Here is a 16,789-nt window from a genome sequence, read left to right as displayed (position 1 = left end):
TCACCACCCAGCCTCCTCCATCTGGGCTTAGGCCTGAGGTCCTGATCCCTCCAAAGGGAGGGATACAACTTCTGAAAAGGAGGCTGAGAGGTGAGGCAGGAAAGAATAGAGGAAGCCACAGGATCTAACAGTGCCAGGGAAAGGAGGTGACAGCCTGGTACCAAGCAACTAAGGTCAAGAGACACCCCTTCCCCCACACACATATAATACATCAATCAACAAACAGCCCTGACTACCTCCCCTTCCCCTGCCTCCACCCAGCCAGGCCTAGTGTCACCCATGCACTATTTTTTACATTTTTTTTAATGTTTATATTTATTTTTGAAACAGAGAGACAGAGCATCAGTCGGGGAGGGACAGAGAGAGAGGGAAACACAGAATCCCAAGCAGGCTCCAGGCTCTGAGCTGTCAGCACAGAGCTTGATGCTGGGATCTAACTCATCAACCTCAAGATCATGATCTGAGTCGAAGTCAGAAGCTCAACCAGCTGAGCCACCCAGACTCCCCAGCCATGTACTATTTAGATGAATTCTAGTAGAAGCTGGCGCTAAGGGATTCCAGGGATTTCCAATTCACAGGACTCCAAAGGGGACCTCTGCTGACAGTTGCTAGCCCTATGCTGGTGGGGCAGCTCTGCCTGCATGGTTACCAGTCTGGATGGAGGACCCATTGGGACCTGGTTGGGTTCTGTGGCATGCTCTGTAAAAGGATCAGGTGTGAGTGTCCTGTGCATAGCACTGTGAAGTTATTATGTGTTTGTGTGGAAACAGGGGGCACATAGCTTCTTAAGTTACTGGGGTTATGGGGGCAAGTGGCTTCACAAGACTGACGCTGTAGGGTTTTCTAAGATTTGTCTTTCTGTGCCTCATGTCTCCCTACCTCTGCCAATAGCCACCACAGAGATTGAGACATTTGCTCCCAGAACCTGCTTAACTGGTGACCATTATTGCCCTTACTGGACCAAATGACAAGACCCCCCTTCCTTCATATGGAATGAAGACCCTTCCCATAAGACCCTCAAAGAGACTGTCTACTCTGCCAAGTCCATCCCCAGCACCCCAAAGGTTCTAGAGTTGCACGCCATTTGCCGCTTCCCCTTTTGGTGCGAGCAAGATGGCTTGCCAGCATTAATGGAAGAAGGAGGGTTAATGAATGTGTGCCCATTCAGCACAGGAGCTAAGTGGCTTGCTGTGCCCATTTCTCTACCTGTTCCTACATACTTGGAAATTACTCTATTTTTAGGCATGTTGGAAGCTTACATGTGCTGGATTGAATATGTGCATATAGGTTTCTGGATGAGCAGGCACTAACTGGTCCACCTGAAGGATGGGGCAGGTAAATCACTGAGGTGGGACAGCTCCAGTGACAGGATTTGAGCCTGCAGTAGAGACCAGGGGTTGTAGAGGAAGATGCCAGTGGGGCTAGCCCAGTCCCCTGCCTCAGGCCTCTGGATAGACCTGGATTTTCCCATAGTAGTTTTTGAGCGGTGAGGGAAACAAGTCGGCTTTACTTCTTGTTGTGAAGCATAGGGTGAGGAGACAAGGCAGGAGCTTTGCAAGTGTGAGAAATGCAGTAGGGTGAGCTGCCTGGGAGTCAGGCTTAAGGGTAGGGGAACATGCTGGTTAAGTCTGGCTAGAAAAGAGGAATAGAAATGCCTGAGAGCTCCCATCTGCTGACACTGAAGGAGAAGCAAAGGCAGGGCTCAGGAAGAGAAGGAATCTGAGAGTCTGAGGTAGGCAGAGGAGTTAGCCTGAGACAACAAAGACACAGAAACACGCTCACAGAACAACAGGGCAGGCGGCCCAGAGGCAGAGGTCTGGCTTGCCTGGCAGTGTAGTTGGGGTTTGTCCAGTGCTCTCCCAAGCTCCAAGGTATCAGCACTCATTTGCCTGGGCAGGGGACTCCTCAGGGAATCAGGAGGACAGTCTCCTGAGGAATGCTCTTTCCATGGCTCTGATGAATGCAGGGGTGGTTCAGAGGGAGGCCCAAAGGCAGAAAGGGAACTGACTATTGGATCAAGAGTCTTCTGGAAGACCTTCTTGCTCAGGCCCATCCCCCAGTGCTGAGGGTTTCTCCCATCTTCTGGACCCTGCCCCTCCGCCCCTCCTGGTCCTGGGATGAAGTGGGGTAGGGAAGGGTGTCGACTCTGGGGAGACTGGCTCTGGGGAGAAGGAAAAAGAAAAACCTCTTTCATGACCCCCCAGGTTGCCAGACAAGAACTTTGGAGACCCTGCTGAAGAGCATTATGGGGAAAGGAATTAGTACAATGCAGAGCACAGGCTCTCAGCCAGGCCTGGGGGGCCCAGCTCTGTTCCCTCTATGACTAGTTGAGTGGACTTTGGGAAAAACTGAGCCCTCTAAGCCCTGGTTTCCTAAAAACCTGTAAATTGAGGAAGCCTCATCTCACCAGGCTGTCTTTAAGTGAAGTGCTAGATGGATATTAATTTATGTACTTATTTTATATAACCTCCCCCCCTATTCTTCCAGGATCTGGATGGCTCTAGGATTTGGAGTAGCAATTCTCTGGCCAGTTCTGAAACCAGTCACATTGGGATGGTTGTAGTCTCTCCACCCCCCATGCTGTTCCACCCCATCTGCTTTGCCACACCTCCAGACTCTGGGCCTTCCCCTGGCCCACCTGGGGCATGCCTGTGTTGTAAGGACACTCTAGGTGTCTCCTTGAAACAGCATCAACAATGTTTCGATGTCTCATTAGTAGTCAGTGTAATTGTTCCAATTTATCAGCCAATGCTCCCCTAAAACAATTTGTGTAACTTAGAAGAACTCTGGTTCTGTGACCTCCTATTATCCATGATGAAAGATGACAAGGTGGACAGAGATCACTCAAAATTCTGTTCACTTCCACACACATTGACTGAGCACCTACTGTGTTCCAGGCTCTGGGCCAGTGCTGAGAACATAAGGCATCAAATAATCCAAAATCAGGGGTTTTTATTTAGCTTTTGGAAGGGTTATGTGGGTTGCTTTTTTTTTTTTTTTTTTTTTTTTTGCAGCTACAGCAAATTTACTTTTCTAATGAGGTTCAGCCCCAGCCAATATTAAAATGAGTCTGTGCTCCCTGTGCATACCAGCTGACAGCAGGGCAGGCAGCCTCCCAGCAAAGTGCCTGGCAGGGATTAGGGCTTTGCCACCGATAAGCCCAAAAGTGGAGAGTCTCAGTCTGGATCACCAAGAGTTGACTGGATTTAGGGATAAGCCTTGCCCACAGGGCTGCGGGTCTCACAGCTAAGTATTAGAGCCATGGGCAGGGCTTCTTTCTTCTTGTATGTGGGAAATGTGAGCTCTTATTATCTCTTTATGAAGGGAAGAAGCATGGAGGGAGCAGAGACAAGAAAGCAATATTGGGTATTAGGAGTGGAACTATAGTACCAGACCTGAGGTTGGGTACCTGGTTCTGCCAGTCCTCTCTGGCTGGGCTCATGCCTTCTCCTCTCTCCTTCACTTCTGTCTTGCTTCCTTCCTTATGGGGCAGGTGGGCAATCTGGCCTCTGAGGCCACACGTCTCTTTAGGCTCAAGACTCTGTACTATTCATTTGACCGCTATTCAGAAACCTGCGTAGCCCAACACTAGATGTAGGATGGGCTGCTTTCCCTCCCATAGTGGGCAGTTCCTCATTCATAGCAGCCACATTTCAAGAGTTCAGTAGCCACATGTGGCTAGTGGCTACCATACTGGACAGCACAGATACAGAACATTCCCAGCATCACAGAAAGTTCTACTGAAAGTGCCATTCTAAACTTGACATAGATGGTTTAGTGAGATGGCTAAGAGCATGGACTCTGGAGCCTGACTGGCTAAATTCAAATATTGCTCTGCTACTTAATAACTGTGTTTCCTTGGGATGTTACTTAACCTCTCTGTGCCTCAGACTTATCATCTCAAAAATGGGAATAATACTAGGAGATTTATGAGGACAGAGCAAGTCATTACAGTTAATCATGGTGATCACCCAGAACATGCAATAGTAAGTGCTTTGCCTAGCAATTTTTATTATTCATTTATTTAACAATTCACTTAATAAACATTGAACAGCTTACTTTATGCCTGGCATGATGCCAGGTGCTGGGTCTGTCAGTCGTCAGCATGTGACCTTGCTTCCTAAGCCTCAGTCTCCTCACCTGTGATGGGAATGTAGCCCAATAATAGCCCCTGCACCACACCCCTGATGAGATACAATGAGATGAGGAATATGTCTTCCTTTGTCCGTGACACCTCCAGATAAACAGGAGCTAACATTTCTGGAAGTGGATGCACCTGAAATTCTCTTTTTATTGGAACCACTCTCACCAAAAAGCATTTCCTAAGCCCCCAGAGGTTCAAAATGAGCAAATGAGGCCCCAGCTGCCTCCAGCATCATGCTGAGTGAGGATGGAGCAGGAGACTTAAGGGGCTCTTGCCTGGGCTCAACCCCACCCTTGTCCTGAGGGAAAGAAAGCTAGGAGGCCACTGTCCTGAGCTCAACAGAGGGAAGCAGCAAGGAGGGAGAAGGGCCCTTGGCCTGACAGGATGAGGTGATCAGCTGGCTAACCCAGGGACACAGCTATGTCAGCAGCTCACTATGTAATAGAATCTCGTGGAACCTCATCTTCCTCATCTAAAATATGAGGAGTGGGAGCCATATGAACATTGCCCTACCTGACTTATACCATTTACCTTGGTAGAGGAAATGGGTCTGAGAATCAAGAATTTGCCATCCATAGCCACAAAGTATCAGATAAACACTGAAAACTATCTAGCCTGCAGGGCTTTGCCCAGAATTTGGATTCTGTGATTCTTGGTTGCTTCCTTCTTTTTATAGATAAGGAAACTAATGCCCAGAGAGGTTCCTGGCTTATCTCAGGTCACACAGCATGGTAGTGCCTTATCCTAGACCATGACCTAAGTCTCCCAGCTCCCTGCTTCTCCCTCTCTGTCAGCCGCCTGCCCTCTTATCAAGACAGAGATGCACATCAGGGCAGCAGGAACAGCCTCACTCAGGCTGGGGCTAAGAGGCCAGCGCTTGAGACACCAAGGCCTCTTTCACACAGGCTGGGATGAGTCTTCTCTCTCCTCCTCTGACACATGGCCCGGGAAGACTAACCAAACTATCTCTGACAGACCCCAGGGAAGGTTAGATCTTTCAGACCACAGGCAACACATTAAAAATACATACAAAACTTTAATTAAATCACTGAACCATTATCCCAGTATTGTGTCCATGCACATTCTAACCAAAGGAATAAGGTCAGCCTGGAAATCATCAGGCTGAGTGAGCCACCAGGGGCCTTTGATATCTTGAGACTGAGGTTGTCTCAGCCCAGACCTAAAGCACTCAGGGTCCCCAGTGGTTGATTGAGGGTTTCCTCAGGGATGTCTTCTGAAGCCTGAGGAGATCTGGGCATGCTCCTCAGCCCACCTCCCCCATCACCAGCATCCTGATGCCCTTGGAAATAGGTACGTGCAGACTCCCAGAGATGTTAGTGACCTGTCCCCTGGGAGGCAAAGTTAATGGAATAATGCATCCAGGCCAAATAGGCCGCATGATGGACTTCAAGGAGGTGCCTCTTCCCTTTGGCCATCCTGGGCATATATTTCTTTCCCCCACTCAGTACCCTGTGCTCTCTTCTCTACCCTCTTAGTGCATGGAGCGCAGACCAAGGACAACCCCTTGTTCCAAAAGAGTGACTGGCCAGAACTCACACCAGGATCCAGGAGCCTCATTTCTGGGCAGCAGGTTGTCCATGCCACCAGCCTGTTTAGGTTGACGTACAGCCTCTGGACATGTTATTTTATTTTTCTGCCAGAGTTTCTGAACTTAAGCTGAAGTATTACTAGCCTAACTCATCACTTGTTGATACTAACTTCTTCTCCCACTCATAAATCTCTCTGGAAACAAATGCCCCAACTGCTCCATCTCTGTCCCTTCCCAAGCCCCATGACTGGGTGACACAGCAAGCTGCCATGAGTGTGCATGTATAAGGATGTGTGTGTGTGTGCATGCATGTGTGAGCATGTGTGTGCATTCATGTGTGTCTGTGTATGTGTGCACACACTCTTCCACTACATCTTGCTCACTCCTAGCAGCACATCTGGAACCTCTGGGGGGTGCCCTGTGTATGTGTACACACAGCAGTGCTCCCCAGTGACAGCCAGCAGGAAGGTGTACCCAGGAGCCCCACTTGGTACTACACACAGGTGCCCACTCCAGCCCTGATGCCATGAAAGCCCCCAGCCCCGCCATCCCCTCACCCTGCCTAGTGTGAGGCCCTAAGGGACGTGTCATTGTTGACAGATCTAACCAGACCTCTGGATAACCAGTTCTTTTTTGTGTGTGTACTACACACACACACACACACACACACACACACACACACACACCATCTACCACCTTAACCATTTCTCAGAGTTTAGTGGTATTAAGTACATTCACATTGTCATGCAACCATCTATCTCCAGAACTTTTTCATCTTGAAAATTGGAAACTATACTCATTAAACAACATCTTTCCACTTCTCCTTCCCTTGGCCCAGGTAACCACTGTTCTGCCTTCTGTTTCTGAGCCCGACTACTCTAGATACCTAATGTAAGTGGTGTCATCCAGTATTTTTCCTTCTGTGCCTGGCATCTTTCACTTAGCATAATGTCCTCAAGGTTCATCCATATTGCAGCATGGGTCAGGATTTCCTTCCTTTCTTAGGCTGAATAATATTCCATTGTATATGTCAACTGCATTTTATTCAGTCATCCAGTTGACAGGTTCTTTGATGCCAGGCCATGGAGCAAAAAGTTCTAGGTAATGGTGGTTCTCCCCACTTGACCTTCTCATTTAGGGGGTGTCTCAGTATAAGGGTCCAGCAGAGACCTCTATGCTCTGAGTTAACCTACATGCCAGGTAGCATAGGAGCACAGAAAAGAAGCCCCATTTTATTTGAAGAGAATGGTATCTTTTGAGGATCTCTGGTTGCTCCCTTCACTGCCCAGTGACAACTGAGCATCCTTGATGCCTACCCCTGTGTGGCATTCCCCAGGAGAAGTGCACCTGGCCCAGTCCTTGAAGGTTAAACAGGAGCTCAGTGCACTGAGGAATAATGAGGAGAAAAACATTCTAGGCAGAGGTACCTGCCAGTGAAGGGATGCCAAAATCCTGTCCCAAACCCCTCCCTACATGCCACCTTCTCAGGACCCTGAGAGAGAAATCTTCCCTGTACTCCCAGAGCTCTTCCCTGGGGGCAGGAGCCCTTGGTGACCTCAGAGAGCTCCTGTGTATGTGGCAAGCCTACCTTAGCACATGGCTTTGCGCTGTTAAGGCTCCATCTTTATGATCCATAGCCACCCTGCTGCTAGCTATATAATACACAGTCGGTAAAACATATAGATAATGTCAGCATAATCTACCATCTGGGGGACTGAGATTTAGGGATCCTCCATTCATCACATTCACGCCTGCCTGCTCACGGGGGGAACACACACTGTCCACTCTGGACTCCCAGGCCTTCTGAGGCTGGGCTCCCTGTACCCAACCACCTTCAACACCTTTCCTTAACTATTCCTCATCCAGTCAACAGGGTTAGCTGATACCAGGAGGGATCTAAAGGATAAGGTACAAGTAAGAGAGAAAGTTGAGCAGCCTCCGAGGTGGAAGATGAAGCTTTCCAGGCATCCGGCCTGCTTCCAGGGGAGAAAAGCCAGGGAATGAGGGGGCCCATAGGTGCATGGCCCTAGACCCCTGCTGATGGCCAACTGTCAGCCCCAATGCTGTGAGAGTCTCCATTCTCTGAGAGCTCTGGAAGCAGGAAAAGAGAAGAGGGGGCACCTGACCTTCAACATCCCCAGTCCTTGCCTAAGTGTGTGTCTCAGGGGATTGGGCAGAAACATGGAACTGATGTTGGGAGGCAGTACCAGGAGGTGTCCCAACACCAGGACAGGCCCTGGCCATCTACCCATAGCACAGCCTCTCAGTTCTGAGCTTAGCTTCCAAATCTGTGAAAGAGGAGCAAGGAAAGAAGTGCCTTCCCAAGGGAGCTGTGCAGAAAGGCAGCCATGGGCAACTGTATGTGAAAGAGCTTATAAACTCTGTAGTGGGCTGGAGGTGACCTGGAGGTCAGCACAGGGCTAGAGGGGCCAGGGCCAGGGCGCCAGGTTTCCAGGACATGGTCTCCCTGTGTGTGTGGCAAGTCTGCCTTCTCCAGGCCACTGCACACTTGCACCTTTGTTTATCACACTGCTGCATGCCAATGTGCCTGCTTATTGTGGAGTCCAGTCTCAGCACAGCCTTGTCCATGGAGGGAGGAATCTGCTAGAAAAGCTGCCCCAGAGGCTGGTCAGTGCTCACCTCTCTCTTCCCCTTCTTTTTCAGGCTCTTGAATTCAGCTGAATCTTAAAACAAGGTGGTGGTGGTGGTTATAATTACTCTTTTACTTTACATTATCTGACATTTTTAGTGTTAATTGTATGCAGGCCCCATGCTAGATTTTTCCATGGATTCCTTCATCTGATCCCAAAAATAGTCCAGTAAGAGTCACAGGGGTATTGGTGCAGCTTCTGCTTTGTGTCAGGGCCTGGATTCTGTGGTGGGATCCAGAGGTACTTAAGTAAGACCTGGTGCCCCCAGGGGAACCCATGGCCTAGAAGCTGGAGACAAACATGAAAAACAATAAGTGCACAGAAGGTTACAAGGCTGAACCTTCACTGCATGGACACTGAGTGCTCAGGCCTGGAGAAGAGCATGGCTGGGGAAGGTTTCAAAGAAGGAAGGGCAGCCTGAGGGCATAGAGCTCAGGATGGTCTCACCTGGTCAGCACCCTCACCCAGAACTATGTAGACATCAGCTCCAAGAGAAACTGAGACAGACAGCAGCCTGAACGACATGAGGGTGGGAAAGATGGTGCTATGGGGACAGACTAGCATTGGCTGCTTACACCCTCCCTGGAAGGTGTCTGAATGCCAGCATCACCCACAATCTGAGAGGCTCTGTATGGCTATCCCAGTCCACCCTCACCATCGACCCTCAGGTTACCTGGCCTGCTTGGTTCCAGTCCCCAGGCCCTGGTCACATGCCCTGCCTGCTGGTCTGCAGAGATCTAATGGATGCCAAGTCAGTCACCATGTCCTGTGCCAGGCTCCATAATGTGGACCCTCATTGCAACAAGTGCTTGGCATCCACTGAGGCCAGCATTTCGCTTGTTTCATCCTCCCTGGGCCACCTCTGTAATTGAGGGCCAATGATATGAGAGCTGTGCCCTCCCAGCTCCCAAAGCCCAGGATGCTAGGGTACCATGGTCTTTCTGGGTTCCAGACTGTTCTCTAACCTCAGCCTCAGCAGGGAGCAGACCATCCCCACTGCTGCTGCTAGGCTGGCAGAAAAGGAGGGTCATACCTGTGTGGTTCTTGACCGCTGTTCCACTAGCAACTGATGATTTGCTTGTCTTGTCCCACTAGCCCCTACTGTTCATCTTGTATTGGAATCTGCTGAGCCCTCCACTCCTATTGCCCTCATCCCCACTCAGGCAGGTACCTGTGGTGGCCTGACCCCATGAGTGTGTGCCACTTGGAGGCAAGGCCCCACCACACGTCCTGAGCTTCTCTGCACCTCTCACAGAGCTCACTAAGTATTGCGGCAAGCTGGGCAGGAAAGGCTCACAAGCATTTTTCTGTAACCATACGTGGAATCCAAGGCCAGACAGTATCCTGGTGCAACCTCGACCTGTGCCAGGGTGATATGCATTGCCAGTTCTGCACCCCTGTCTCCAAGAGGGTGAGGTGAGGCCAGGGCAGGCAGAGGATATGGGGAGGTGTCCTAGCAACCGTGAGTGAGAACTCCAGTGCTCCCACAGCTCATGATGCAGAGGACAGAGGAGCTGTTCTGGATTTGCTCACAGAACAAACCAAGTATGTTGATTTGCGCTTCATGCAGGAGCAAAGATCCAATTCTGGGAGTTGGCAGAATCGGGAGAAGCACTGGGTCCAAACTTGGCACTCATACGCATAGCTGGGCACCACATACTGAGTGTTAGCAGGCTCCAGTTAAGGGGACCACTGCCCACTGTGCCCAGAACAGTCCCTGAGCATGTCTATTCCTGATGCATTGACTCCTGTTTTTTTTATCACTTCAGCATGGTCTGGAGGGCCCTGTTTTTGGTAATAAAATACATGGTCACACCCACTCTGATGGACAGGGTCAAGGGAGGTGACTTAAGCACAGATGCCCAGTATACGCATGCAGGCCAGGAGGAGGAGCCCTAGTTTCCACTGAGCCCAGTGAAGAGGTAGGAGCATGTCCCTGGAAGGCAGCCAGCAGTGAGCTTGGACCAGGAGAGGTGTCACAGCTGCACTGCCTGGCCCCTGTGAGGGTCACTTCCACCTAGGGAGCAGGTCTCAGACAGACATGAGGCTAAGCCGCTGTCTCACTGGACCCAGGATGCCTGGACACTCAATGCCCTGTGCCTCCGTTTTCTTCATCTGTAAAACATCAATAAAACTTTGGAATTACAAGGGTTTATTGATTAAATGAGATCACCAGTATGAAATCATTTGGGAAGTTACAGATCCCTATTGGGATGAGTCATTTTATCAGTAGTTTTTAGGGGAGGCTGCCCCCTACCCACAGCACCACAGAGAAGGTAAATTGGCCTGTCCACCTCTATGTTCTAGGATCTGGGGCCATTGGATGCCAAGGGCACACAAGGTAATCCTTCCTTTGAACAGAGACCCAATCATGGGATTCTCCAGAAGGACTCAGAAGCAATAACCAAACCCAGCCAAGAGTGTGTGTACATGTGCCCATGAACACATGTGCATTCATTCAGATGGTGTGCTGGCCATGAGCACAGATCTGCATTCAGGTGTGTGTGTGAAATAACTTGCTGCCCTGTTAAATCACTCTGAAGGGGTGCTGTGTAGTTAGCTGACACAGCCTTGGTGACTTGTCAGAATGGAAGACTCAGTCCGGCCATTCTCCTGAGTGAAATTACAAATTCAGGAGGATGGGGAGCAGGGTATCTCAGTCACCTTTACCAGGCTGACATCTTCCCCAGTCAGTTTACAGAGGGTGGTAAGAGGTAAGAGGCCACAAACACCAAATTGATACTCAGACTATCACAGGATAAGGAGCTGTGACAGCCAGCAGGGTCAGGTACACACGTACCATGCTGGGTGATGGCAGAGGTCTGGCAAAGAGGGACAGCAGGGGTCAGAGGCCAAGGTGAAGAAGCAAGGTTGCAGGTGGAAGGAAATAAGGGAGATGCTAGCTTGTGAGAGCCAGGCCTTGCTTGCTCTTTGGGCATCTTGACTCTAAATTGAGACCTCTTCTCTTGGGGCTGGCTCAGACACTGGCCCTAGATGGGAATGGGCAATTACCATCTGAATGAACCAAGTAGGTCTTCTAGCTACCAGAACTTCCCCAAGTAGTGCAGGGAGAGGAGAAGGCTCTGGATGGTAGAGGCCAGAGACTGCTGTGGACAGAAAGTGGATAGGAAATAGAAGAGGGTGCAGCTAGAGCAGTGGGCTGGGCCACATGGCAAAGAGGCTTGAATGCCAAGCTAAGTAAGTTACAGTCAGCAGGAGATGCAAAAGGTTTTGAGTGTGAGCAAGTCAGTATGGGGGTGAGGGTCAGGCAGTGGGCTGGAATCTGAAGAAAGATCACAATGGGTGGCTGTGGGAGCAAAGATATGACCCAGACCTGTATTGGAGGGATGCAGCTCAAGGCCTAGGGGCAGGCCAGGCCAAAGGAGCTGAGGCCCACCTTACGTGAAGAGGGGGAGGGATCCAGGGCATTTCTGGGATTTTTATATTGGCAGAAGATGGATGACAGAAAGAAGGAAGGGATGGGGAGCTGCTCTAGGAGGAAAGATGATACTTGAATCTTAGTCATGTTGTATTTAAGGTCACAGTGGAATATGCCGGACAATAAAAGAGGCATAACAACTCCACACTGGAGATGGGGAAACTGAGGCTAAGAGAAATCAAAGGTAGTTATCAATGTCCTCACACTGTGTAAGGCCAATGTTAGCACTTGAGGAAGGGAGGTGTCCGTTCTGACTATCCCAGCCACCCTTCCTCACTGCCTCCTCCTTCGGGGGTGATATGGGGCTTTCAGGATCTGTGGCTCCCACCCTGCCTTCCAGCAGCCAGTTCAGCTGGAGGGAGTTGGAAAGAAGCAAGGCCAAGCAGATCCATCTCATGCCCCCTTCTGGGCTGTAAGTAAGTTTGGCAGTTGCAAATAGCTGCTTTTATTGGCACCAATCATGGGTCAGATAGTTTAAACTTATTTTGCCTAATTACCCTAACAACCCTAGTGAGGGATGCACTATTTTTATTCCCATTTTACAGATGGAAAACCAAGGATCAGAGAGATTACCTTGCCCAAGTCACACAGCAGAGGATGAAAGCCTCTAGTATTGTGCCCAGGGCTGTTGGCTCCAGGGCACAGGCTCTTCACTATTTGTCCAATTGTGTGCCACTCTTCTGGGCAGAAAAGAGCAAAGAAAGATGGGAGGGAGGCAACAGAAGGCTGTGACTATGGTTAGAACCTGCTGTTACCCTCAGGAGCTACAGGGGCCAAACAGGAGCTGAGGGTCCAGAGTGGAGACCAGGCCTCCTTGTTTTGATGGACAGACTCTAAGGTGTCCTCCCTCCACCACATCTCCTGACTGCTGCTGTTTGTCCTTTGTGTAACTTCTTCCTCTTTGGTGTGGATGGCACCTGTGACCACCCTCTAACCAGTAGGATGTAGCAGAAGTGATGGGATGTCACTCCCATATTTTGTTATGTAGGACTCTGTCCCATTGGCAAACTTGCTCTAGATCCCACCCCCCTCCCTTGCTGGCCTGATGGAGTAAGTATTTATATTGGAGAAACCTATATGGCAAGGAACTTCGGGCAGCCTCTAGGCATTGAGGGCAGTCCCAGACAACAGCCAGCAGGGAGAGTGGCCCTGAGTCCTATGCCCGAAAGGCAGAGGACTCTGCCAATAGCTTGAGCCTAGAAGCAGGTTCCTCCCCAGTGAGCCCCCCAAGGAGAGTGCAGCCCAGACAGTACACTGCAACCTTGTGAGCCCCTGAGCCATGTCTGCGCTCCTGAGCCACAGAAACTGAAGAGAGTAGACGTGTGTCATTTTAAGCAGCTAAGTGTATGAAGACTTGCTAGGCAGCAGTTGACCTTCCCTTCAAAATGCTGGCATGGCTGCCAGAACAGGCCTGGGGCGAGGATGGAAAGATGACATGGAAGGGAAGGTAAAGGAGGTGAGGGTGGTGGCACTTTGCAGGCCCAGAGCCCTCCCTGGGCCCCAAGGCCCCAGCCAAATGCAGAATGCTATGCTGGAAGCTGGGCCACAGGGCTCTTTGGACTGCTCCCCAAAGTCCCACACTCCAAAGTGTGACCCTTACTGCAGGGCTCTGTGGCCATGTGCAGCAGTTTGCCTGACTTGTACTCTCCATTGTCCTGCCAGTGATTAGCACACACCTGCAGAATGCCTTGCCCACCAGCCCCCTACAGTCAGCCCTCACAACTTGCCACATGCTAGCTCTTCAGGGGGGTGCCCATGGGCCTGGCCGGCCATTACCCAACTCTCCACAACCCTCCATCAGGCATATGTCCTCCAACTAGCTGTCTCCCTGGCCACTGCACCCTCCCTGCTGTCCCCACTCTTGAAGGACCAAGTTGGGGTCATCTGTGTGCTTGGGCCCCAGCCTAGGCCAGCACCAACTGACAGTAGCAACTAATGTCCCCACAAAATGAAGCATTTGATTTTTTTCTCTAAGAGCCTCCTGCCTGGAGGCTCTGGGATGAGTGGATGCCTCTCTGCCTGAAGCCCACAGGCTACATGATTCAGGGAACTTCAATGAAACCAGCTGGGGCCAATCTCTTGTTCTGTTTAAATTCCTGCAGTGAACCAGAATGGACTTTACCTTGCAGAATACCACACAAAACCAAACCCCAATTTTCATTTCTTACTGATTCATAATCCAAATTGAGTTGAAAGGCTGTTTCAGAAAAAACAAAAAAAGAAACAAAGGAGCTACCTAAAACAAACAAACCATGAGTTGCATTTTCTGACACTGTTGGGCTGGAAGAAAACCAAAGCATAAAAGTGTGCTTTACGCCAAGCCTGAACTGAACTAATACTTCCTCTGCCCAAGCCCTTGGCTTGGTTTTCCCAGCTAGAAAGGAACAAGATGGTGCAAGATCTGGAATCTATGCCACTCTTCCTATCGGAAGTATCCAGGAGTGAGAGCCAGCAGTGGCCAGGCCCTGAGGCAGGACACAGACCTCCCCAGAGCCTGGGTCTTCCTCTCCTCAGCACCACACCATGAAAGCAGGGTGAGGGAGCCCCTTCCTGGGACACTCAACCTGACCACGAGGAGGGCAGGCCAGGACTGGGCCCCCACAAGTTCAGGAAGCTCTGTCCCTGGGGCAGAAGTGCCAGATGGGTAAGCCAGGAGGCAGCACCAGGCCTGCAGGAAGGGAGGCAGCATGGGCATGCGGGGCACACTGATTGAGAGTCCAAAGGCTTGAGCATGAACTCTGCCAGAGACTGACTTTGGTGGTGACCTTTGGCCAATCACACAGCCTTGGTTTCCTCATATGTAAAGTGAGTTTTCCTGCCTGCTTTATAGGGCTGTTATGAAGATCAAAGGAAAATGAATCCTGTTGGCCCAGCATAGGGCTGTTACTGGGAAGGCTTGCAGTTCCAACCAGGTGTCCCAAAGTACCTTCACTTCTTCTGAGTGGAATGAGTGGTGGAACTCCCATCCCTCCCTCCAAGTCATGGGGGAAAGGGAGGAGGAAAAGGATCAGGAGGCCTGGGCAAAGACGCTACTTGGATACCTCCACCATGAGTGTTCTGGGGGATGGTGGGTGGAGAGAGGCCAGTGCCTGTGTCCTGTTCCCCAGCAGGAGCTGGTGGCTGGAAGCCAGGGCCAGGTTTGGGGATGGAACATGGGGGTGGCCAGGTGTGGCAGAAGACTGAGGCTGGGTTAATAAAGTATGGATTGACTGGCCCAGGCAATGATTAGCTCTGGCATTGGGCTTTTCCTGAGCAACGGCAGCAGAATCAATACTAATCCCTTGATCCCATTAGGGGCTCTTGCAGGTCTCTGGGACAAAGTCTGTGCCCCTCTGACAGAGGCACTGTCTGGGGCTAGAGGGTAAAGCTGGAGCCTTGACCAGCATCCTTCCCACTATCTTCTTTTAAAACTTCCCCACTTTCTGCCTCCTATTACCACATCCCTGCTCCCATGCTCAAAGGTCTGGTGCCTTCCCTAGCCATCCTAGCTTCCCCATCCCCCTCTGACTATGCCAACCTCCTTCTGGGCCCCCAACCAGTGGAGCTGGTTATGCTTCTGCATGGGGAGGCTTCAGCATCTGTCTCGTCAGCCCCAGGGGGACTCAGGCTTCCAGATGACAGAGGATGGCTTCACACATACAGCAGAAGCTCTCCTAACCAAGCCTTTCCTCAGTTGGCTTAGCATACTACTGATTCTCTCCATTCCATTTGTAAAGCACACTAACAGATGCGTGTGCAAGCATAATGCTGGACCTCCCCTCTGGTGTCCCCCCTCCCTGTGCTTATACTAGCCAAGCTGCATACTTGCTGAGAGTCCATAGTGTTTGTTCCCGAACGGTTTACAATGGGCATGCTTGCTGTCACCATCGTGGGATATTATACAAACCATGAAACATGAACCAGAAAGAAATAAATATGCTGTGTCTATGAAAACTTAAGTTGAATGCTCTCAAAGGACTCCATAAGATGCATCTAGGGAAAAATTCTCAAAATTAGGTGAGGATTGGTTGGAAAAGTCATAAAAACTTTAAAGCATACTGCACTTGAATTGTTCACCAAGTGTCCTTCAGGTCTCAGACTACTTCAAAGAAACCCACACTGGAGGTCACAGGCAGGGCACTGTGGTGTAGATGACGTCAGAAAGGCAACATGGGACTCACCTCAACTGTCCCTTGGCCCAAGAAAGAGCCTTGGCCCTGTGTCAAAAAAGCAGAAGTGCTGCAAGCTACCCAGTGCTGGGTGGTTTGGGTTTGTGAAAAATGACCACATTATTGTGTAGTAGTGGGAAAACATCATTTATTGAGCTCTTAGCTATTTAAAAGTTGCTTAAGTTGAAAATGTGTATTCTATGTGTGCATTTGAAGGACTCTTCACTTTAATGGATTCCTTTGACCAACTGACAAATGATGTCAGTCTTGGATGGTTTCTGAGTTTGTTTGTGACTAGTCTCCATCACACACACACACACACACACACACACACACACACACACACTCTGCAACATTAGAACTCATCACACATCACCCTGAGTGATGTTGTGGGAGCCTCACAGACACCTGTGTAAAGTTCCTCCTTCCCTCTGGGCTGCGAGATGCTGGAAGGAAACCCTTGCCTCCCTCCCCCATGCTGCTGCATTGCCCATAGAACCTAACACAGTACTTGCTTGCCTACTACAGATGCTGAGTTAATATTTGTTGAATCTGATTAAATAAGCCTCCTCTTCAGCAACTAGGGGCATTGATGAGGTTTTCATCTGAACACCTGTAGGCTCAGAAGGAAACTTTCCTTGCATTTAGAATCATCCAGCCTTGAAGCCAACATGGATCTAGTTCTGCCACCCCAGGCCCAGCATCTCCTGTCCAGCCTGACTGGCTTTGCCCCCAGTCTTGGGCAGTTCCATCTGAGTTCCCATACCCAGGGAACCTAGTTCTCACACACAGCCTATGACACCCTAAAACCCATAGACAAATTCCTATGTCTTTCCAGACATGGCCAATCATCATAGC

The 16,789-nt window shown here is 50.2% G+C and overlaps 1 protein-coding gene across 2 annotated transcripts in view; it reads left to right on the top strand.

Moving 5' to 3' along the window:
* Positions 1-16,789, top strand: part of B3GAT1 (beta-1,3-glucuronyltransferase 1) — a 30,294-nt gene that overhangs the window by 736 nt on the left and 12,769 nt on the right. The window lies entirely within an intron of this gene.

Source organism: Leopardus geoffroyi, chromosome D1 (genome assembly GCF_018350155.1).
Source record: "Leopardus geoffroyi isolate Oge1 chromosome D1, O.geoffroyi_Oge1_pat1.0, whole genome shotgun sequence".
Lineage (NCBI taxonomy): Eukaryota > Metazoa > Chordata > Mammalia > Carnivora > Felidae > Leopardus > Leopardus geoffroyi.
The sequence above is the reverse complement of the archived record's forward strand: the minus strand, read 5'-3'. Positions and strand labels throughout refer to the sequence as shown.